This window comes from Papaver somniferum, chromosome 2 (genome assembly GCF_003573695.1).
Source record: "Papaver somniferum cultivar HN1 chromosome 2, ASM357369v1, whole genome shotgun sequence".
In the NCBI taxonomy this organism is placed as follows: Eukaryota; Viridiplantae; Streptophyta; class Magnoliopsida; order Ranunculales; family Papaveraceae; genus Papaver; species Papaver somniferum.
This window is the reverse complement of record NC_039359.1, coordinates 204,557,140-204,573,343: the sequence shown is the minus strand read 5'-3', so window position 1 is coordinate 204,573,343 and position 16,204 is coordinate 204,557,140.

Here is a 16,204-nt window from a genome sequence, read left to right as displayed (position 1 = left end):
CAATCACAAACACCATATATGAGGTTTAGAAGAAGAAGATTAATTTGAGATTGTTGAAGTTAGGGTTTGGTCCTGTTTTTAATGGAGGTTTAGGAATTTAATTAGATTTTAGTTGAGAGCTAGTGTTGCTGATGAAGGATATGGATTGATTATATCAGTAAGAAGATGTTGAAGCTATTGTTGGTGTTGATTCAAGACAAAAGGTCGTTAATTAATTTGTTTTATTATATTTTTTCCGTATGATATTCTCTTTTATATTGTAATCAGTTTTATTTTAACATTAGAAAATTATGATTTATACGGTATGGTAGCAAAGATAGCATATTACCATTTGAGTGATCCAACAACGATCATGAACATTTTGGACTATATGATTTGTTATCATCCCTAAAATATATGGCATCTGCCTTTATCAACCGTGTTAAAATCAACCAACAAAATCTTTCACAATACGACGTTATTCGTGTTGTAACGACACAAAATGAATATTGTCCACCACTACTCACCAGCACCCTCCACTACTTCTTCCACCACCGTCACGAGGGACGGAGCCAAGGTTTTGAGAAACGGGGAGCAGAAATTCTTGGCAAGTCGGATAAAGGTGCAAAATGGACTTTGAAGCCCATTTTATGATAAAATGACCAAAAATAATTACAATTAGGCTTGGCTCCGTCCCTGATCACCAATAATGTTTCCACCTCCACCACTTTATAAAATTCGCAGCCGCTTCCACCGGCCACGACCGCAACACATGTCTATTGATACTATTTTTATTTTTATCGAAATTATTTTTTATTCCTTTTTTGTAAAAAAATAATAATCATTTATTATGAGAAATTAGTGAAACACTAATTAATATAACACTTTATAATGAGAAAAATTAGTAGATCATTTGTTATGAGCAATGAGTGAAATATTAATTAATAAAGCACTTATAATATTAAAGTTGAACAAACCACTACCATAGATTTATCTCCCTCCTAGACAAATCTCGTCCGCTCTTTATCTAGCTTTACTTAGCCAAGCTTTATTTTATATTTTAGAAATCTTATTATATTTTTCCCGTATGATATTCTCTTTTATATTGTAATCAATTTTATTTTAACATTAGAAAATCATGATTTATACGGTATGGTAGTAAAGATAGCAGATTACCATTTGAGTGATCCAACAACGATCATGAACATTTTGGACTATATGATTTGTTATCATCCATAAAATATTTGGCACCTGCCTTTATCAACCGTGCTAAAAACAAACAACAAAATCTTTCACAATACGACGTTATCCGTGTTGTAACGACACAAAACTAATATTGTCCACCACTACTCACCAGCACCCGTCACTACTTCTTCCACCACCACCACGAGGGACGGAGCCAGGGTTTTGAGAAACGGGGAGCAAAAATGCTTGGCAAGTTGGATAAAGGTGCAAATGGACTTTGAAGCCCATTGTATGATAAAATGACCAAAAATAATTACAATTAGGCTTGGCTCCGTCCCTGACCACCAATAATGTTTCCGCCTCCACCACTTTATAAAATTCGCAGCCGCTTCCACCGGCCACTACCGCAACACATGTCTATTGATACTATTTTTATTTTTATCGAAAATATTTTTTATTCCTTTTTTATTAAAAAATAATAATCATTTATTATGAGCAATGAGTGAAACACTAATTAATATAACACTTTATAATGAGAAAAATTAGTAGATCATTTGTTATGAGCAATTAGTGAAACATTAATTAATAAAGCACTTATAATATTAAAGTTGAACAAACCACTACCATAGATTTATCTCCCTCCTAAACAAATCTCGTCCTCTCTTTATCTAGCCTAACTTAGCCAAGCTTTGTTTTGTATTTTAGATGTTACACGTTTTGTGGAGTTACACAATTAACATGGTACATTATTGCTCACCAATATCCGCCACCGGCACACAGGGGTTGAGCCAAGGATTGCTCACCTATAAATAGTACTCTGCCCATCTATATTTAGGGTTTAGGCTACCAAAGTTTATATGTTTCTTTTTTTAAAAAAAAAAAACCCCTCGATGTAAATTTCTGACTCTACCATTGCCACCACCACTTCCGCCTACCCATGTAGGTTATTGGATGCAATTCTGATTTTCAATCAAAAACATCATGTATGATGTTTAGATTGAACAAAAGGTCGTCAATTAATTTGTTTCATTATATACTTTTCCGTGTAATAATTCCTTTTATTTTGCAATCAACTTTAATTAACATTAAAAATCATGATTCATACGATATGGTACAACATATATATTCCCTGATTTGGGTGATCGAACAACAATTATGAAAATGTTGTCTCATATGATTTGATATCTTCTCTGAAATATATGATACATGCACCAATCGTGTGAAAAACAACCAACAACATCTTTTTCAATACGATGTTATCCGTGTCGTAGCGACACAAACTAATATTGTCCACTACTATTCACCAACATTCACCGCCAGTGGCAGAGCCAGGATTTTGAGAAAGGGGGAGCAAAAATTCTTGACAAGTTAGATACAGATACAAAATAGACTTTGTATCCCATTTTATGATAAAAAGACCAAAAATAATTACAATTGGGCTTGGCTCTGCCCCTGCCCACCACTAATGTTTCCGTCTTCACTACTTTATATGAACCGCCACCGCTTCCACAACCAACTACCGCCACACATATCTATTGATATTATTTTTATTTTTATCAAAATATTTATTAAATTAATCAAGGAATATTTATAATTATTTATTATGACCAATTAGTGAAACACTAATTAATTAAATACTTTATAATTAGGAAAAGGGAGTTATTGTTATTCAAAAGGGAGTCGGTGTCCAGCTTTTCGCTCGGCTACCTACTACTGCTTTGTAAATATAATTCTCTATAGAATAATAACAATAATTATTAGAAAAATTAATAGATAATTTATTATGAGCCATTGGTGAACACTAATTAATAAAGCACTTATAAGTTCAAAAAACCACTACCTCTTGTATACTAGAAGATAGAGAAGGAGAGACGGAATAGAGGGGAAGAAGAGAGAGAGAGATTTCTTATTATAATGTGTAAAATACAAGAGATTAGGCCTCTATTTATATAGATAGAAGAAACCCTAATGTTAGATATAGAGACATCATAGTAAATAAACAATGGCTTATAACACTCCCCCTGATGACACTGTGTCTAAGCTAATTACAAATGTACCAGGAAAACTCAAAAGAGAAAAACCTGAAATTGTAAAAGAATGTAAATACTAAGAACAGTGTTGGATACACAAATATTGCCTCATTAAAACCTTGACAAGGAAAATCCAGTGCGACAAAACCTTGACGAAGTAAAAAGAGTACAACGCGACAAAGTCCAGTAAATGCAGCTTAATTTGATGATGGCGCTCCCCCTGATAAATATTTCAGTAAAATCTTGGCTTGCAAATCTTTGAGTAGGGACTTCCAAATTTCGATGAACGTTTCTTGAATGCAGACGATTGTTTTGCTTCCATGAAGATATCATATAGTTGATGAAGTATTCTTTTGTGTTGGACAAGCAGTATTGTCTTCGATTAATACTTTTACAGAGCCTAAATTCTTCTTCAACATATTGAGAACTTGTGTCATGGATTGGTAGCTTCCCGAGATGATTTGCAGAAGTTGTTGATGTAGTTTCTTCAACAAAGTGCCAAGATGGAGATAAATTACCATAAGTGAACAAAACTATATTTGTGGTCATACCGTATAGACATCAAAATTCCCGAGGGCTTTCTATGTTGAGTTGGTCAAACAAAATGACCTAGTTAATGGTGAGAATCCACCAAATAGCCTAAGTTGATACAAATCCCCCTTGGATGACCACCATGTTGAATTAAATTTCCTCGCTAAAACCTTGCCAGTAAAACCCAATGGGAAAAATATGGACCAAGGAAAAAGAGCACAAATATCAACATTAAAAACAAATTTAAATGTCAGAGATATTGCCCCATTAAAACCTTAAACCAAGGGAAAAGAGTACAAATTTTGACGTATTTATCGATGTTAACTCAACTACATGAGTTTTTAAAAATAAGCATCAAAATAATAACTCTAGTCTATCTCAAAGATGAGTTTAAGCTAGCATAATTCTAATTGCATATTCTAAGAAAGAAAGAAGAAGAAAAAAGAATTAATGCTGCTAAAACGTGGATTTTTGTGTTTTTAAGGACCCTTCAAGAGACTTATAAAGTTGATTTCTTCAACTGATTAATCCGGATTTTTTGGTTTTGTACCAAATTTATAAAAACACTTAAAGAATTGTTAAACCTGATAATTGAGTCAGGTGGCTGCCAGAATATAATTTGAATCCTTTAAGGAAAACAAATTCGAATATGTTCCCCGAGCATGTTTCTTGTGTGAATGCAATACGAGACCTTCAAGACTACCAAGTCAAACGCATTATATAGGGAGAACAATGTAATATTGAACTAATCCTGGGGTTTGAACATATAACCCTCAATCACTCTTAAAACGATTTATTTCTCTTAATACGCAACATGACTAACACCAACCTGTAATTTTCAGGCTTGGCACTTTTATGGTGTCAAGTCTATCTAGGATCCTTATATTGTGTCAATTGAGAAACAAAAATAATCCAATCTAATTTGGAATATATGCCAACCAATCACATATGTCGATATTTCTCTGCAGAGGGGTTCACAACCACCATCATTTATTTTTAGTAGCTACTATAAATGAATTTTCGACAACAATATTAGCTTAGTACGATTCCATATTATTTCAAGTGTATGCATATCTTGAAAAATTCAATTTGTTAATGGTACCAGTGCCTTTAACGGGCAAATAAAGAGATAATGACCTGAAGAATGTGGATCGTGTTTTGATATACTCTATTGGAGCATTATCTGTAGCATGTACTAAAAAGCTACGTACTTGCTAAATGTGACTGGATTATCCTCTTCAAGAGGATAAACTTAATAAAAGCAAAATGAAATGTTTTCGCGCTATTTGAGATGGCATCCTTTTTCAATTATGATGGGAGAGAAATATAAATTTTAAAGTTAATGAACACCGACTTCTAGTGGTGTATAGTCTCCCCCTGATTATGGATGTAGTATCTGAATATCGCACAACAATAAGAATTTGTGAAGTTATAGATAGAGCCTGCGAAATTATAGAGAGAGTTTGCGAGAAGGTAGCGAAGCTTGCGAGAATGTAGTTTGAGCGTGAGATAATATGAGTTGTACTCCACTATATGTGAGCTGTCATCCACTAGGTAGCATCCTATATAAAGAGAAAGGTAGGAGAGAGAAAAGGGACTGGTATTATTATTATCTTTTCATTCTTTCCCAAAAACCAGAGAGAGAGAGATCTACAAATACTCATTAATGGAGTCTCAATATAATTCATATGTAATTCAATGATCATAGTGAAACCTAACCTCGTGGATGTAGATCAAATTGATCGAACCACGTAAATCTTGTGTCTTATTTTATATTTTCATTATCTTTATCTTTATCTTTATTTTCATATCAAATAAGTTTAGATCTAGAAATCATAGTCATGATAATACAAGGGGTGTGTTGTAGGATTTCCTGCAACTACATAATGGTGCTAGAAACAGGGACGAGTAAAGGATTTATCCTTCCTGTAACTTGTTGATTCAAGAAATTTTCATGAAGATTAGCTACTGTTCATATTTTTCTAGATCTACAAAATTTAGGTTCAAAAATGGAAATTTTATGGAAGAAATCACACTTTCAGGGAGTAAACATCATCAACAATTTAAAGACATGAAAAGAGTGAGAGAAAAAATTAGTTGTTTTGGTGAAATTTAAGGAGAAAATGGAAGTTCCAATGGAAGATTTTCATGTTCAGGAGAAGAAGGCAAATGTGAAAGAAGTTAGGGAAGGACGAAGAAAAGATAAGAGGCAGATGCTGCAATTTTTATCACAAACATAAATTCTCGCAGATGGTTTGAGCTGGAGCGAGTAAGTGATATGTCACGGGTTCGAATTTCACAGAGACACATATTTTTCATTTTCTTCTCATTTGCATGGGAGAATAAAAGAATAAGAGAAAAACATTGTGCGTTTATTTTGCAAAGAGATTCTTGAAAAGTTGGTCAAGAGAATAATATGTACGTTCGTGGTCGCAAGTTCGAACTTCCATGCGAGCATAGTTTTCTTCTTTTACAGATAGCGAAGAAATGAATAATTTCGCAATATTGTTTCATTAGTTCGCAAAAAAGAGGTAGCACAGTTGGTCAAGCTTCTCCAGAGTGAGTTTTAAGACTAGAGTTCGAATCCCTCATCAAGCTTAATTTTTCGCACATTTTTGAAATCCTAAAGGCGAAGAAATGGAATAAAGTACAGCATTATGTGTTTCTTTCGCAAGCAACAAGTAGCGCAGATGGTCAGAGAAGGGGTATGCAAACTATAGGACATGGGTTCGATTCTCCCTGCGACCAAATAATTTTTGCTTCGCAAATATTCATTTCGCAGAGTTGATATTTGATTACTTCGCATAGTCTTTGATTATTTCGCAAGAGAGGGTTAGCACAGTTAGTCAGGAGGCATGAATGCAAGTAGCAGGTTCCGGGATCAATTCTTGCTTCTCGCATGTTTACTTTTATTATGCGAATTTATACAGAATTGCCTCTTACACGGTTGGAATTTGATTACTTCGCAAGAACTTTGATTATTTCGCAAAAGAGGCTTAGTACAGCTGGTATGGTGCGAGAAAATCCAAGAAGCAGATCAAGGGTTCAAGTCTCACTTCTCACACTTATTTTTGCTGCGCAAAATTCATACATTTCAAGGCATTTATTCACTTCTTTGACAACAACAGCGACTCACATGAAAGATAAATACCACTTCCTTGAACATTTTACTTTATACTAAGAACGAATAAAAATATTTTTGATTTGATTTACAAAAAAGCGATTCAATCGCACGATTACAATGATTATAAAGATTACTAAGATTTCAAGATTACAGAGACTTAAAAATTACAAAGATTGTGAGATTTCAAAATTACAGAAAACTGAGAAAATTTAATTTATATGTTTCTCTAGAGTATTTCTTTTACAGAGAATAAAAAGATTTTTGATTTGATTTACAAAATACTAAACAATCGCAGAATTACAAAGATTTCACAATTACAAAGATTTCAGAATTATAATGTATTAGAATTTCTATTGAATATTTACTTTGCTTCAAATGATATGATATTATGAGAATGAAAGAATAAAAGAACAAAGAAACGCGAAAATTTTCCAAGAGACAATCTAAGATCCATAAAAATATAAGATTAGAATGGGGCGAACCTTTATGGCGTACACCCTAGTTCGCGAATAAAATTTCGCAAGATGTAAATGTAAGACCTAAAGTACGTCATAGAAGGGGGTACTTGTAGCATGACTCAGGGAAAAGGTTACACCGCCCCTGGAACCTGAGTCATGGAGATTTGGGGTCAATAAATCCCATCCGGGAGAGGCACCTTAGATTCTCAGCCTAAGCATATGACTTAGGTTGGGCGTCTAAGGTAATAAGGACTCTTCCAAGGAGTGCAGAATCTCATCAAGGCGCCAAGGTACACGGTTGAGTCAAGAGTGCCAGGGGCGTTTGAAGCGTCCTTTCCATTCTTGAGAAGTTCTGGCTTATACTACACTCGGCTCGAAGAAAACCCCACTTAGGGTGCAGTCTCGTAACCATAAGCCCTATAGATAAAAGGGATAAGAGGCTACGAAAACAACTGGTTGTTGTTAAGACCGGATGGGAGGATCTAACCTTGTATGGTAGAAGTACGCCTCCTTGAAGGGGCAACCAGGGGGGAGATAAGGGAGACACCCTCCATTAGAGAGCTGATAAGTGTCTTAAGATGAAAATGTCATGAGGCTTTTTACTCGCAAGGGTATTAAGGCTTTTTAATCGCAAGGGTATTAAGTCTTGTCATATTTGTGCAACAATCCTGAAGAGGCAATAATACTAGAGAAAAAGATAAGACGAGATCAATGGATCATTACATGAAAGTGTGAAGACGTCCTGCGATTTCGTCGCAAGACGGCAATGTCATAGGGCTTTATTTTCGCAAGAATATTTAGGCATGTCATATTGTCGCAAAATCCTGAAGAGGCAATAATACAAAAGAAAAAGTTAAGGCAAGATCAATGGGTTTTTGCATGAAAGTGCAAAGACGTCCTGCGATTTTGTCGCAATGACAAGAGGTGGCAAAATAAGACCTATAACTAGGAAGGCAAAATAAGACCACATAAGAAAATGAGTAAGCAAGTAATCTTGCGAGAATGATTATATGTAAGCAAACAAGCTTGCGAATATGTACATGGAAATGAAACTGAGGCAGTGAAAATGCCGCAGACTTGATATTATGATCATACTGTTATGAGATACTAATAGTGCAGGAAAAAGGAAAGATGAAACACAAGTAAGAACTTGTGAGGAACAATAACTACACGAAGAGGAATGCATACACTAAAGAAAAATCCAGAGAAATGGAGAATGGAGGCAATTTAAATCTAGATCAATTTTAGCGTGCAAAATGAGCTAAGTAACGCAAACGTTAGATATACATTGCAATAGATAAGCATTATCATCATACAAACATCATACTCGCATCATAAAAGCATTGCATAAGAATTTCATAGCATAAACATCGCATACACATTTCATAACATAATCATCACATAAGCATTATATTCGCACAAGTACTTTACAAAACTGTACGGAATAATTTTGCAGAACTTCGCAATAATATCGCAGAATTTCGCAGAAATATTCAGAATTTCGGAGAATTTTTCAGAATTTCGCAGGATTATTCAGAATTTCGTAGAATTATTCAGAATTTCGTAGAATTATTCAGAATTTCGCAGGATTATTCATAATTTCGCAGGATTTTTCAGAATTTCGCAGAATATGTCAGAATTTCGCAGGATTATTCAGAATTTCGCAGGATTATTCAGAATTTCGCAGGAGTATTCAGAGTTTTGTAGGATTATTCAAAATGTGTCAGAATTTTGCAGAATGTGATTATTTCGCAGAATGTGATTATTCCGAACGATATGATCATTTCGCTCAATTATTTCGCACAATTATAAGCAACTTGAAGAGATTATACTATCGCATGAGTACAAAACATAAGACAGAGGAAAGATGAGAATGAAGAAACAATTCACACATTCAACATTTTCTCAAAGATTCTACCCTCATAGATAAAGAACAAAGGCAACTATGGATTACCAAGAAAACATTTTATGTTCTTTATCTTCTCGGCAAGAATCACCAAAAATGGAGTAATAATTTCGCATGAATAGAGGCAATACTTATTATTCTCATTCAAGGACGGATTCTCATTCAAGGACGGATACTTCTTACATTTCGAAAATTGAATATTTCTTATACTTCTTCAAGGATACTTCATACTTCGCATACTTCAAAAGATGATACTTCTTATTTACTTCGCAACATTCCGAAACTTCACAAAATAATAGAGGCAAGTACGTACTTTTCAAGTCCAATATTCTTTCGCCCGTTCCTCCAACGACTACAACAAGGTGGATTTTTCCTTAAAGATCGCTCTTCAAGCAATATTCAAGGAAAAAGAGGAAAGATGTAGGATCCGAATATCGCACAACAATAAGAATTTGTGAAATTATAGATAGAGCCTGCGAAATTATAGAGAGAGTTTGCGAGAAGGTAGCGAAGCTTGCGAGAATGTAGTTTGGGCGTGAGATAATATGAGCTGTACTCCACTATATGTGAGCTGACATCCACTAGGTATCATCCTATATAAAGAGAAAGGTAGGAGAGAGAAAAGGGATTGGTATTATTATTATCTTCTTATTCTTTCCCAAAAATCAGAGAGAGAGAGAGAGCTCCAAATACTCATTAATGGAGTCTCAATATAATTCATATGTAATTCAATGATCATAGTGAAACCTAACCCCGTGGATGTAGATCAAATTGATCGAACCACGTAAATCTTGTGTATTATTTTCTATTTACATTATCTTTATTTTCATATCAAATAAGTTTAGATCTAGAAATCATAGTCATGATAATACAAGGGGTGTGTTGTAGTATTTCCTGCAACTACAATGGCGGGAATATTTTCATATATACGAAAGAAAACTTCGTAAAATATTATCCGATTAATTCGAGACATATACTCATAAGAATTTCTGGACGATTGATATTGACTTAAAGAGCCATAAAAAATATTGTCCAAAAATAAAATAGTATTGCAGTCTACTTGACATACAAAATTGAACATCAACCATGAATTTTATTTGTTATAGCAAAAAGCATACAAAATATGGAACCAAATTTTATTTGAACGGCGCATCATCATAGCGGTAAGAATCTCTGGTTGTTTTCATTGTCAAGAAAGTTAATAACAATCAAGAAAAGCCAATGACGACCGTCGATAGTTAAAATAGTAAAATTAACGGCTGCAGCTTCAATATTTACTATCCGGGAATTATTCTTCTATGTGATACTCATATAGTTCGTCATGTTTGTTTGTAACTAAACATCTTATTCCATTATTGAAGTTTTTCAACATAGGAAACTGGACTTAAGAAAGGCTATGCACGTTCGTAATTACAGGTCACTTCACACACAATGAAAGATCACGAAAAAAATGACGGACAAACCGTCCAGCAGATAAATGATGAGTATATTTACCAGGTAATTATGCTTGAGAATATACATATCTAATGTAGGAGTGAAATATCGCGTATTCCACATTTGTGCGAAGTAAAGGTCATCTAATGTAAGCGAAGACCATTGCACATACTAAAATTAGGATGATGTATTTAATGATGGCACCATAGTCACGAGTAAAGTTTGATGATCTGTGCGAAAGTGTAAGGTGTGCGAAGTTGAGCGAAAGTATAGGAGCGATTGTAACACAGAGTGATTCCGAAAATAGGGGATCTATTAGCTGTCGTCCACTATGTATTACCCTATATAAAGGAAAAGAAACTGTGTATTGAGAGGGCTCTGAAGGGTGAGTGTTATACAAGAAATTAGGAGAAAGAAAGTTTATTTGAAGAGCAAGTAAAGTATTTGTAATATTTTGTATTCAATCTTAAGATCTTGAGGAATAAACAAATGATTTTCACCATGATTTCTTAGAGAGTTACTTAATCTTGAATGGATGTGGTTGTAGGATTTCCTGCAACTACGTTTTGGCGCTAGAAACAGATTGGATTGATATATCCGGTTGGTGAATCCGTTTAGAAATCAAATTTCCAGAATTAAAGACCTAACACTTTTCTTTAAACATTTTAGATTTTCATCATCGCATCTTTTCAATCCTTTTCAAAATAGCTTTTCTTTTGTTAATACAAGAAAGTGGAAATGGTGAGAATCAAATCTACTGTTAAGAAAGTGGCAGCAGCTAGAAGAAGTAAAAGAATTGCGGAACGAAGAAGAGGTTAAATTCATGAACAATTAGAGGAAGGAGAAAGAGAAAATCAAAGAAATGATGTTCCGAATGGACTACAGCGTACACAAGAGCAGAATAATGATATTGATTATGATAGTGTGAGTATTCATACTGCACATACGAATTCTACCGAAGAAGATACACAGAGAACTTGAGATGAAGGAAGGATTGAAGGAAATGAAGAAAATATGACACTTGAAGAACATAGACAAAGATTAATTGCAGAACGACAAATAGAGGATGAATAGCGTGCGAATTTGATACGTCAAAATGATGACTTAAGAGAAGAGATTCTCATATTGCAAGAACAGAGATCAAGAAGCGCTACGTGATCAAGATCAAGGACCGGCAGAAGTTTGTCAAGACAAAGTCAATCTAATCGAAGAGTTGTTAGGAGAGAGCAAACATTAGGTAATATTAATGAGAACTTACAAGTAGATGATAATCTACAAGATCAACGCGACGAGAGACGCACGATATATGACCGATATGAGCTACCGCGTGAGCGCCGTCGCCGACAAGAAGATCAAAGGAACAATAGATTTCAAGATGCAGCCGAACGTCATCGTACTCACCATAAATCAGATAATGATGAAGAAGATGATCCGGAAAAAGGGATAATTCTATTACATGGTAGACAAATATTGAGGGATCAATATGCACGTGAACAAGAGGAAGAGAGACACAATGTTGTTTGTGAACGTGCGAGATCTGAAAGAGAATGGCGTAGAAGAAGCAGAGAAGAAGTTGAAGAAAGAGAGATTGAAGAGGCCTTGCGTCAGATTAATCATGAGAATAGATTAAGGCAAGCCAGATTAAAAAGACCTATGCGACAGGATTTAGACCAAACTATGAGCGAGGAAATTCTCAGGAAGATGGAAGAATTGAGAGAAATGATGACTACGAAAAAATGGTGGAAGGAGACAGTTAAAGGAAGCAGTAGAGGAAGCTAGAAAAACACCTTTTGCAAGGCAAATTCAAATTGCAATAATACCACCAAAATGCATTTTACCTGTATTCACTAGTATATTTGATGGTAGTACGTGTGCAGTATAACACATAAAAGCTTATAGCCGATCTCTATTGCAGTGGGAAGAAAATGATGCGGTGTTTTGTAAATATTTTCCTGCGAGCTTGACAGGAGAAGCCTTGCAGTGGTTTGAAGGATTGCCAGTTGGAACTATTAGATCATTTTGTCATATACAAAACGTCTTCTTAGGACAATATATCATCAATAATATGTCGTGACCAGGAATTGAGACGACCTTTGGACTTCGTAGAAGGGTCAATGAAAGTTTGCGTCATCTAACAACACGTTGGAGAACCATGTGTAGTGAAATGTCAAGACGATTAGATGAACAATATCTTATACTATCCTTTATAAACGCTTTTTTTCCTACGGATTTATTATATACACATATTTTCAGGATAAAAGACACCATCACAATGTCGGAGTTACGTGAATTTCAAGAGGAATACAAAGCGCTTGAGGAGAAGCAGAGAGAAATGGAATCTTATCCAATTGCAATGCCTAATGCGAACAATGGGAATGCAAGTTTACTCCCAAGAATGATAAATTTGCGAGTACATCACAGGGAAGTCAAGGAAATAAAATTACAGAGATGGAACTAAAACTGGTAGTGATGGGTAGTGCAGATTAGGAGGAGCTCGAAAGAGAATACAAATAATTAATAACCCTCCAGAAGGTTATGGAGGTCAACAACCATATTATAATAGAAGACAAGGGACTGGAAAGGTGGTCTGGGAACAAATAAACTTTCCAAAGTTGAATACTACAGTAGACAAAGTCTGGGAAGCTGTTATACTAATGGAAGAAATTCCTGAACCACATAATGTAGGAGATGAGCCACCATCGGGCAGAATAAGCAAAGAATTCTGTGTATATCATCGCTTTCATGGTCACACAATAAGTAATTGCATAAATGTGAGAAAAATCATATTGAGAATGATTGAGCAAGGAAAACTGGACCACTTCTTAGTTCAGCAGCCACCAAATCTACCACCAGCACCACTAGGAGGAAATACATATGGTGCGGAGAAAAGAAAAAATACATTTGTAATTGAAGTAGGTGTGAAGGAAAAGAACTTATATTGCAATTCGATTCTACATTCTTTCAAAAATATAGAAGATTTTCATGACAACATCTTAAGTCGTGTGTATGCGAGAGATAATGATGGAAGAGAAATCTTAAACCTTGCGAAGATATTACCATTAAAGGATTGGCAAAAACAGACCATTTCGTTCAGTGCAGAAGAAACACCAGGAGCGGGAGAACCACACGAGTGTCCATTAGTGGTGAAATTAGGAATTAATCCAAAACCGAAAAAAGATGATGATGATGACGAAGAAGATGAAGCGAATATTTGGGCTATAAATAGAATACTCATAGATCCTGGTAGTTCTGTTGATATTCTCTTCTATCATACATACAAGACTATGGGAGGCAGGGATGATGAGTTAATTCCTTCAACTTATAAAATTTATGGCTTCAATGGCGCAACGAATAAGCCAAAAGGAGAAGTGGCAATGCGAATTCCTCTGCGAAGTTTGCCAAAAAAAATTGTATTTTGTGTTGTTGATGTTGAATCACCTTATAATGCTCTGATTGGGAGACCATGGTTGCATAGTATCTTGGGCATGGATTCGACATTTCATCAATGCATAAAATTTCCTTTACCTCAAGGTCTTGGCATAATAAGAGGAGGTACAAATGAAGGTAGAAATTGTCAAGAAATGGATATCGACAAGTGCGAAGAGCGAGAGTACAAACGAAAAAACTGGAAGCAGCATGCTAAGGATAGTCAAAGAGGTGAAAGATTAATGGTGGATGTAGTGTCTAAATATGCGAAGATAGACAAGAAGGATATTGAAGCAAAATCTTATGCGAATAATAACACCAAGCGAATGCAGAGACAGAAGTTGTGTTATAAGGGGAAAAAGTAACTTGTGCGATGATTCTCGCACAGAGGAGATTGAACATATCATGCGAAATAATGTTCTGAGAAGCATCAACGAATTTAAGGAGATACAAAAGATGACAGGAGCAAGCGGGTAATATGAATATATTTCTTCATGCATGAGAAATTAGTAAGAGTTCTATGTACTAGAGTTATATATCTCAAGAATAAGAATGGAATGAAAATTTTCTATTTTCATAAGATGATATCATGTCAAGAAAGAAGGCAAATATAAGACCTTGAAGTAAGACCTTAATAAAAGGCAACAGAAATAAAAACTATAATTAGGGAGGCTAGGTATCCGAATGTGGCGTGCACCCTAGTTTGCATATATGTAAGAGGCAAAAAGTAAGACATGTCGCACGTCATATTTGGGGAAAAACTGATAAGCATGACTCAAGGGAAAGCTACATCGACCCTGGAACTTGAGTCATGGAGATTTGGGGTGAGAAAAAACGAAAATGCCCATCCAGGAGAGACACCTAAATTGAAAGATTGGGGTAATAAGATCTCTCATAAGGAGTGCAGAAACTCGATCAGGGCGCCGGGGTACACGGTTGAGTCAAGAGTTCCCGGGGCATCTGGAGCGTACCTTGTCACTCTTGACAAGTCCTGACTATGATGCACTCAGTCCGAAGATACCCCACTTACGGTGCGGTCTCGTATCTATAAACCTTATCGGTGGAGGGATAAGAGCCTGCGAAATCAACTGGTTGTTGTATTACCGAATGGGAGGAGCCAACCTTAACCTGGTAGAGGTAAGCTTCCTTGAAGGGGCAACCAGGGGGAATATAAGGATGACACCCTCCATTAGGGAGCTGAATTGTGTCAAAAGACGTAAATGTCATAAGGCTTTTCACTCATGGGAGTATTAAGGCTTGTCATATTTATGCACAAGAAAAACCTGAAGAGGTAATAATACAAGAAAAAGATAAGGCGAGATCAATGGGTCAATACACTACAGTGTAAAGACTTCCTGCGATTTCATCGCATAAGATCAAAGAAAATTTTGGGGAAAATAAGACCTTTAATTAGGAAGGCAAAATAATACCTCATGAGAAAAATAAGATGTCAGTTAATTTTTTTTTGCAGGAGTTGACAGAAAAATAAGGCAGGGAGCGAAACTAGGTTCATTATCCTATCAATCTGTGACAACTAGCAGAAGCAAGAATGGGAATTCAAACATAAAAAGAACGTTATTTGCCTCATTTGATAGTCTTTAACTAGCGCAGAATGTTCAGATTGAAGGCTCATATTTATGGCTAAATTCTCCCTAGCATCATTCAGAACTCTAACTGCCCAATGAAATTCAGCTTCACTTTCTATGAGAAGTCGAGAACGGATTAAATTTCTTTCCTCAATGAGTGCGTTCTTTTCGCTCAAAGCTAAATCACGTTCATATTGAACCATAAGGATAGCTTTCGGAATTTTTATAGTTCTTTCGCACTCTTGAGAGCGACCTCATTTTTTCACTAATGAGTTTGTTCTTCTTTAATTCCAAAATTTCAATTGTCTTCTTATTTTCATCAAGACGACGTTTGAAGTTATTAAATGTAGTTAATAAGGGTGTGTGATCCATTCTAAGAGCAGTATACTTGAATCTTAATTCCTTCAGGTTAAAGTTCTCAAATCCTTTGGTTGGATAATTGTTTAAAATATAATGAAGATGTTCTAAAAGAGTTTCCTCGTCAGGAAAGTTAGATGCCTCATCAGAAAGGTTATAAATATCTGCGAGTATAAAGAAATGAGTAA